At 42.0% G+C, this 8,508-nt stretch overlaps 1 long non-coding RNA gene across 1 annotated transcript in view; it reads right to left on the reverse strand.

The window, feature by feature from the left end:
* Positions 1-8,508, reverse strand: part of LOC110518398 (uncharacterized) — a 93,910-nt gene extending 85,402 nt beyond the window's left edge. The window contains exons 1-2 of the long non-coding RNA XR_016494963.1: positions 8,396-8,508; positions 8,228-8,294 (exon numbers count right to left, since the gene is read on the reverse strand). This is a non-coding gene — a long non-coding RNA (uncharacterized LOC110518398). The remainder of the gene's footprint in view (positions 1-8,227; positions 8,295-8,395) is intronic.

Raw genomic sequence — 8,508 nt, forward strand, 5'->3', positions numbered from 1 at the left:
TGTTGCCAGGTCATTGAATGTTAATTTCTCTTACATAAGCTGCCTCCATCATTGTTTCAGAGAATTCGGCAGTACGTCCAAATGGCCTCACAACCGCAGACCACGTGTAATCACGTCAGCCCAGGACCTCCACATCCAGTTTTTTTCACCTGCAGGATCTTCTGAGACCAGCCACCCGGGCAGCTGATGAAACTGTGGGTTTGCACAACAGAATAATTATTGCACAAACTGTCAAAAACCGTCATAGGGAACTCATCGTCCTCATCAGGGTCTTGACCTGACTGCAGATCAGCATTGTAACCGACTTCAGTGGGCAAATGCTCACCTTCGATGATCACTGGCACATTGGAGAAATGTGCTCTTCACAGATGAATTCCAGTTTCAACTTGACCGGACAAATGGCAGACAGTGTGTATAATGTCTTGTGGGCGAGCGGTTGCTGATGTCAACGTTGTGAACAGAGTTCCCATGGTGGCGGTGGGGTTATGGTATGGGCAGGCATAAGCTACGGACAATGAACACAATTGCATTTTATCGATGGCAATTTGAATGCACATAGATACTGTGACGGATACTGTGACGAGATCCTGAGGCTTAAGCAATTGCATTTTATCGATGGCAATTTGAATGCATGGAGATACCGCGACAAGATCCTGAGGCCCATTGTCGTGCCATTCATCCACCGCCATTACCTCATGTTTCTGCATGATAATGCACGGCCCCATATCGCAATGATCTGTACACAATTCCTGGAAGCTGAAAATATCCCAGTTATTCCTTGCCCTGCATTCCCACCAGACATGTCACCCATAGAGCATGTTTGGGATGCTCTGGACCGACGTGTACGACAGCGTGTTCCAGTTCCCGCAAATATCCAGCAACTTCGCACAGCCATTGAAGAGGAGTGGGACAACATTACACAAGCCACAATCAACAACCTGATCAACTCTATGTGATGGAGATGTGTCGCGCTGCATGAGGCAAATGGTGCTCACACCACATACTGACAGTTTTTTTTATCCACTCCCCTACCTTTCTTTTTAGGTATCTGTGATTAACAGATGCATATCTGTATTAACAGTCATGTGAAATCCATAGATTCGGGCCTACTGAATTTATTTAAATTGACTGATTTGCATATTTGAACTGTAACTCAATAAAATCCTTGAAATTGTTGCATGTTGTCTTTATATTTTGTTCAGTGAACAATGAATGTTAGCTAGCTAGCTAGAAATATTGTTTCCCACTAAGTAAACCATCTAGCCATTGGTGCTGCAGCCAGCAAGCTAAGTAGCTAATCAAAATATGGCTAACTACCACATGAAAATAATTCAGCAAATTTGACCATATATAGCTAGCTAGTCCCTTTCTGACAATTGTACTGTGGACCCAAGATTAGCTAGCTGGATAGCTAGCTAATAAACTTTAGCTATCCCAACTGTGGCTTAGCTAGCCAAGAACATCCATGATCTTGATCTTCCCTGGTGAATTTGCATAAACCCGACCGACAAGAATGTCACAGTGCAGCACTAGTGAAAATTGAAAACTATTTTGATATCCTGGCACCGGATTAATTCCTGACTGGAATAGCTGGTCCAATGTGAAATAGAGTTCAATTTTTTTTAATCAACAGTACAATATCCAGCAGGTGAGCAGATTGTGCACTAAAATCCGATAACTTTGAACCATCATTTCCAAGCATTCCTGTCACGCCCTGAACTTAGAGAGCCTTTTTTGATGTCTCTATTTTGGTTTGGTCAGGGTGTGATTTGGGTGGGCATTCTATGTTCTATTTTCTAGGTTTTTGTATTTCTTTGTTTTGGCCAAGTATGGTTCTCAATCAGCGACAGCTGTCTATTGTTGTCTCTGATTGGGAATCATACTTAGCCAGCCTTCTTTCCCTGTTGTTTTGTGGGTAGTTGACTTTGTTACAGGCATTATAGCCGAAGTTAAGCTTCACGGTCGTGTCCTTGTTTTATTGGCTACATTTCTATAAATAAAAGGAATATGTACGCTCGTTGTGAGCTGCACTTTGTTCCACTTATTCCTTCCAGGAAGACGGCCGTGACAATTCCAAAGGAGCATGTTGACAGGTAGCCGTCCTTCTTTGTGTGTTATATCAAGGATACAACATCTACCTTGACAATTATATTACTGCAGATAATTTTTATGATGTATTTAGCTGTTGTATGTAGAAAGGTTTGGAAAAACAGGGAAACCTTTGCCTGTTACCTGTAAGTTAAGTGCTTTGGTTTGGAATAGGTTTTACAACAAGAAAACTAAAAACGAGTGCCTAGCAATGTATGCGCGTGGCTTGCTAGAGTGTTTTTATATATTTTTTGCCCCTAATGGCCATTATTCACGTAATCTCCCGATGGGGACCTGGATGAACATGTGTGTGTGTGTGTGTGTGTGTGTGTGTGTGTGTGTGTGTCCATGAGCACACATGCACACGCGCACACACACACGTGCACACATGTGTTGATGCAGTTATCTCTTCACATCACGAGCACAGATAGCTGCCCCAACACACGCTCTCACATACACAAACTGCTTTATCTTCAAAGAGATGCTCCTGATTTCATGCCTGCGAAACTCACAGCATTATTTTATATTCAGTCACTCGTCACTGAAATCTTTTTTTCTGTAGCAATGCCAGAATTTGACATGTACAACTTAGCAATAAAAATAACTACATTATGAAAAGATAAGAACACATCTATGACACTCTGAATGTGGTGAAAATATACAGGATATAGGGCCTAAGTGATCCAGACTACAGTAGCAGGGAGCAGTGTTCACTAGGATGGCAAAACGTTCTGGAGTGTGAAAGGTTAAAGTATGGTACAGGCTCTGTATTGGTTCATCCAAGAGGATTTTGAGTGTAAAGATGGTCCAAGAGATTCTAGTAGGGCCCATCATTCTACTCCCAGGAGGATTAATTCAAGGGAACTAAGGGAACTTTGACGACTCCCATTTCTCAGTCAAGAGTATAGTCCGAGTCAGGATTGGGGTCAATTCCATTTCAGGTCAATTCAGAAAGTAAGCCAAATTCAAATTCTAAATGTTCCTCGTTGAAAAGCATTGAAGAGAATTGGAATTTCTGTGTACTTCCGAATTGACTGGAAATGAAATGGAATAGATACCAACCCTGGTCCAATTATAATCTGCCATAGCCCTGACCCCTGGGACAAGGATCAGAATCGCACTATGATGAAACTGACACATTGCGTTACCTGACATTACATGCCACAGGAAGAACAACGGCAAGTGTCCGGTATAACCTTTTCACCCCCCCCCCCCAAAAAAACGATATTTTGCCAACTCATTCATACTGTATCTCTGTCTTCAGGGGCACTTCATCTCTTGTTTCTCCACACGTGCCACAATATTGTCTGACACTGACAGATCCACCAAATATGTTTTGTTTGTGTGCTGAGCTGGTAACACAGGGGTCCTGTCAATGCGTCCGGTTGCATTTGGTACACTGCCTATCACGACCAATTTGACACGTTGTTCTTTCTTGAAAACGATGAACATTTCACTGCGTCTCCCGTGCCAACTCAAAGTCCAATTACACCCAAGCTACAAATTTAATTACAGTAGCAGATTAAATTGGTCAACTCAATTCATTGTAATAAGGCTTGATTGGGCCAGTCAGATCAAATTTGACTAATCTCCGGTACAAGACCTTTGTTTCATTTTGAGTTAATCTTGCCTAATTTGAAACAGTGTAAACATAAACTCAACGTGCAGTTTTGTGTCAAATCACTTAATATTGATTATGCTATGACATCTGATAGGTAAATCAGACAGTATTGTTAGTATAAATATACAGCCAAATACCTAGCAAGCTAGCACACAGTGTTGCTAACTAGCAAGCTAGCTAGTTAGCCAGCACACAGTGTCACACCAGCTTCCCGCCTGCTGTGCTAGAGTGAGGCGGGGGCAACCAGTACACAATGTCCTTCACCCCCGTTTGTCGGGCACACTCAAAAGTGTCACACAGGCATGCAGATGTGTTGCTCGTGGGGGTTCATGCAGGAACCAATGGGATGCTCGGGGACACAGGAATGCTCCAAATTGCGTGCTGCAGTTGCACACTATTGCAAGGATCTGGCAACAGGTGTGTGTGCGTGTGCGTGTGCGTGTGCGTGTGTGTGTGTGCGTGTAATATATACAGTACCAGTCAAAAGTTGACACACATACTCATTCCAGGGTTTTTCTTTATTTTTACTAATATAGAATAATACTGAAGACTTCAAAACTATGAAACAACACATAAGGAATCATATAGGAACCAAAAAAGTGTTCTTCAAATTAGCCACCCTTTGCCTTTGACAGCTTTGCACACTCTTGGCATTCTCTCAACCAACTTGTTGAGGTAGTCACCCGGAATGCATTTCAATTAACAGGTGTGCCTTGTTAAAAGAAAATGTGTGGAATTTCTTTCCTTCTAATGCGTTTGAGCCAATCAGTTGTGTTGTGACAAAGTAGGGGTGGGAAACAGAAGATAGACCTATATGGTAACAGCTCAAATAAGCAAAGAGAAATGACAGTTCATCATTACTTTAAGACATGAAGGTCAGTCAATCTGGAAAGAACCAGAGTTACCTCTGCTGCAGAGGATAAGTTCATTTGACTTACCAGCCTCAGAAATTACAGCCCAAATAAATGCTTCACAGAGTTCAAGTAACAGACATCTCAACATCAACTGTTTAGAGGAGACTGCGTGAATCAGGCCTTCAGGGTCAAATTTCTGCAAAGAAACCACAACTAAAGTACTCCAATAAGAAGAACATACTTGCTTGGGCCAAGAAACACAAGCAATGGACATTAGACCGGTGGAAATTTGTCCTTTGGTCTGGAGTCCAAATTGGAGATTTTTGGTTCCAACCGTCATGTCTTTGTGAGACGCGGTGTGGGTGAACTGATGATCTCTGCATGTGTAGTTCCCACCGTAAAGCATGGAGGAGGAGGTATTATGGTGTGGGGGTGCTTTGCTGGCTACACTGTCTGTGATTTATTTATATTTCAAGGCAAACTTAACCAGAATGGCTACCACAGCATTCTCCAGCGATATGCCGTCCCATCTGGTTTGGGCTTAGTGGGACTATCATTTGTTTTTCAACAGGACATTGACCTATCACACCTCCAGGCTATGTAAGGGCTATTTTACCAAGGAGAGTGATGGAGAGTGATGGCTCTAAACTTTCACCTGGTCTCCACAATCACCACAAACCTCAATCAAATTGAGATGGTTTGGGATGAGTTGGACCACAGGGTGAAGGAAAAGCAGCCAACAAGTGCTCAGCATATGTGGGAACTCCTTCAAGACGCTGGAAGAAGCTGGTTGAGAGAATGCCAAGAGTGTGCAAAGCTGTCATCAAGGCAAAGGGTGGCTACTTTGAAGAATATAAAATATATTTTGATTTGTTCCAATACTTTTTTGCTTATTTCATAGTTTTGATGTCTTCACCATTATTCTACAATGTAGAAAATAGTAAAAAATAAAGAAAACCCTTGAATAAGTAGGTGTTCTAAAACCTTTGACGGTTAGTGTATATACAGTACCTTGCGAAAGTGTTCGGCCCCTTTGAACTTTGCGACCTTTTGCCACATTTCAGGCTTCAAACATAAAGATATAAAACTGTATTTTTTTGTGAAGAATCAACAACAAGTGGGACACAATCATGAAGTGGAACGACATTTATTGGATATTTCAAACTTTTTTAACAAATCAAAAACTGAAAAATTGGGCGTGCAAAATTATTCAGCCCCTTTACTTTCAGTGCAGCAAACTCTCTCCAGAAGTTCAGTGAGGATCTCTGAATGATCCAATGTTGACCTAAATGACTAATGATGATAAATACAATCCACCTGTGTGTAATCAAGTCTCCGTATAAATGCACCTGCACTGTGATAGTCTCAGAGGTCCGTCAAAAGCGCAGAGAGCATCATGAAGAACAAGGAACACACCAGGCAGGTCCGAGATACTGTTGTGAAGAAGTTTAAAGCCGGATTTGGATACAAAAAGATTTCCCAAGCTTTAAACATCCCAAGGAGCACTGTGCAAGCGATAATATTGAAATGGAAGGAGTATCAGACCACTGCAAATCTACCAAGACCTGGCCGTCCCTCTAAACTTTCAGCTCATACAAGGAGAAGACTGATCAGAGATGCAGCCAAGAGGCCCATGATCACTCTGGATGAACTGCAGAGATCTACAGCTGAGGTGGGAGACTCTGTCCATAGGACACACAATCAGTCATATATTGCACAAATCTGGCCTTTATGGAAGAGTGGCAAGAAGAAAGACATTTCTTAAAGATATCCATAAAAAGTGTCATTTAAAGTTTGCCACAAGCCACCTGGGAGACACACCAAACATGTGGAAGAAGGTGCTCTGGTCAGATGAAACCAAAATGTAACTTTTTGGCAACAATGCAAAACGTTATGTTTGGCGTAAAAGCAACACAGCTGAACACACCATCCCCACTGTCAAACATGGTGGTGGCAGCATCATGGTTTGGGCCTTCAGCAGGGACAGGGAAGATGGTTAAAATTGATGGGAAGATGGATGGAGCCAAATACAGGACCATTCTGGAAGAAAACCTGATGGAGTCTGCAAAAGACCTGAGACTGGGACGGAGATTTGTCTTCCAACAAGACAATGATCCAAAACATAAAGCAATATCTACAATGGAATGGTTCAAAAATAAACATATCCAGGTGTTAGAATGGCCAAGTCAAAGTCCAGACCTGAATCCAATTGAGAATCTGTGGAAAGAACTGAAAACTGCTGTTCACAAATGCTCTCCATCCAACCTCACTGAGCTCGAGCTGTTTTGCAAGTAGGAATGGGAAAAAATGTCAGTCTCTCGATGTGCAAAACTGATAGAGACATACCCCAAGCGACTTACAGCTGTAATCGCAGCAAAAGGTGGCGCTACAAAGTATTAACTTAAGGGGGCTGAATAATTTTGCACGCCCAATTTTTCAGTTTTTGATTTGTTAAAAAAGTTTGAAATATCCAATAAATGTCGTTCCACTTCATGATTGTGTCCCACTTGTTGTTGATTCTTCACAAAAAAATACAGTTTTATATCTTTATGTTTGAAGCCTGAAATGTGGCAAAAGGTTGCAAAGTTCAAAGGGGCCGAATACTTTCGCAAGGCACTGTATGTGTGGGTCAGTGTCTGTGTACGCTTTCATGCACAGCCAGGTCACCCTTGATACAAGTAAGTATTTGACTTCCATCCATTTCGGGAGGGGATGTGGAAAGCGGTCACTAGGGGCAACAGTGAGCACTGTTACCGTCAAGTAAATGTTGGTTTTGCTAGGGCTTTGTGGATGGGGTTGGTGGGTGAGTTTAAGCACCTGCCTCTGATTAGGAAGTAGTTTTAAATATTTTTGTTTGAAGCCCTATCCCAAACCTTGACCCTTACCTTCACCATTCAGAGTTAAATGCCGAACCTTAAGAATTGAATTCCTGAACTTAACCTTAAACACTTCGAAATATGACTTTTGAGAAACATGGGGATGAATGTCTAATGCTGTGCCTGTGAGAGCTGGGGTTGTGGTGTGGTGTCCTGAAATTGAAACAATAACCACAGATTTAAATATATCAAGCAAATAGATTCCGAGTTCCATGACGTGACCTGGTGTGTGTCTGTTGTATAATACATCTGCTCTGAGATGTGACCCACTGTTGGTTTAGTCCTGACTTTGGGCTATAACAAACCAATACAAAATAATTTCATAAAATAGACCACTGAGGTAATCTATGTACTGGATTTCGTAATATATTTAATCAACAAAGCCCAGCAAGACAATTTACTTCAGAGCTGTGGCCTATGATGAAATGTTTAGCCCCAGACAAAACTATGCGCATTGGTGAGGGAGGTGGATTGTAAAACGCATCCTATCGGATTAGAAATCACAATAACACAAGTCGCAGCAACGGGAACTCTCTCTGTGTTTTAGCAAATTTGAGACATGAATAACGAAACATTGACTACTGCGGATATTCCCCTCAAAATACCGTGATGAATGATGATGTATTACCTCCAACATATAAATGACCACCCCACACAAACACGTTTCTGTTATAACACAGCTACATAGGATAAATGACGAAGATTACTTTAATTTGCTTATTCGTCCCTGTGCATGCAATAGGCTACATCCCCTTTACAACGAATAGGACTGTAAAGCAACACTTTACCTTCAAGTCCCATTGTAACAGTCTCGCGGCCCCCTGTGTATCCTTTGAAGTAGATACTGTAGGCTATCTGTTCATCGCAGGGTGTTTGGAAAGAGTATGGAATAAAAGTCAGCCGGTACATTTTATGTTAACAATACAGTACTAGCAGTAGAAGTGCCCTGTTCTTACCTTACGACACAAATCCAGGGGGAAAGGACTAAAACGGTTGTTTGGGTGATTACATGTTTCTTGTTTGCCTCATTCCCTCCCTCCCTTTACCAGCGCACTCTCCCTCAAGGAGC

Source organism: Oncorhynchus mykiss, chromosome 3 (assembly GCF_057628025.1).
Source record: "Oncorhynchus mykiss isolate SJ-2025 chromosome 3, ASM5762802v1, whole genome shotgun sequence".
Lineage (NCBI taxonomy): Eukaryota > Metazoa > Chordata > Actinopteri > Salmoniformes > Salmonidae > Oncorhynchus > Oncorhynchus mykiss.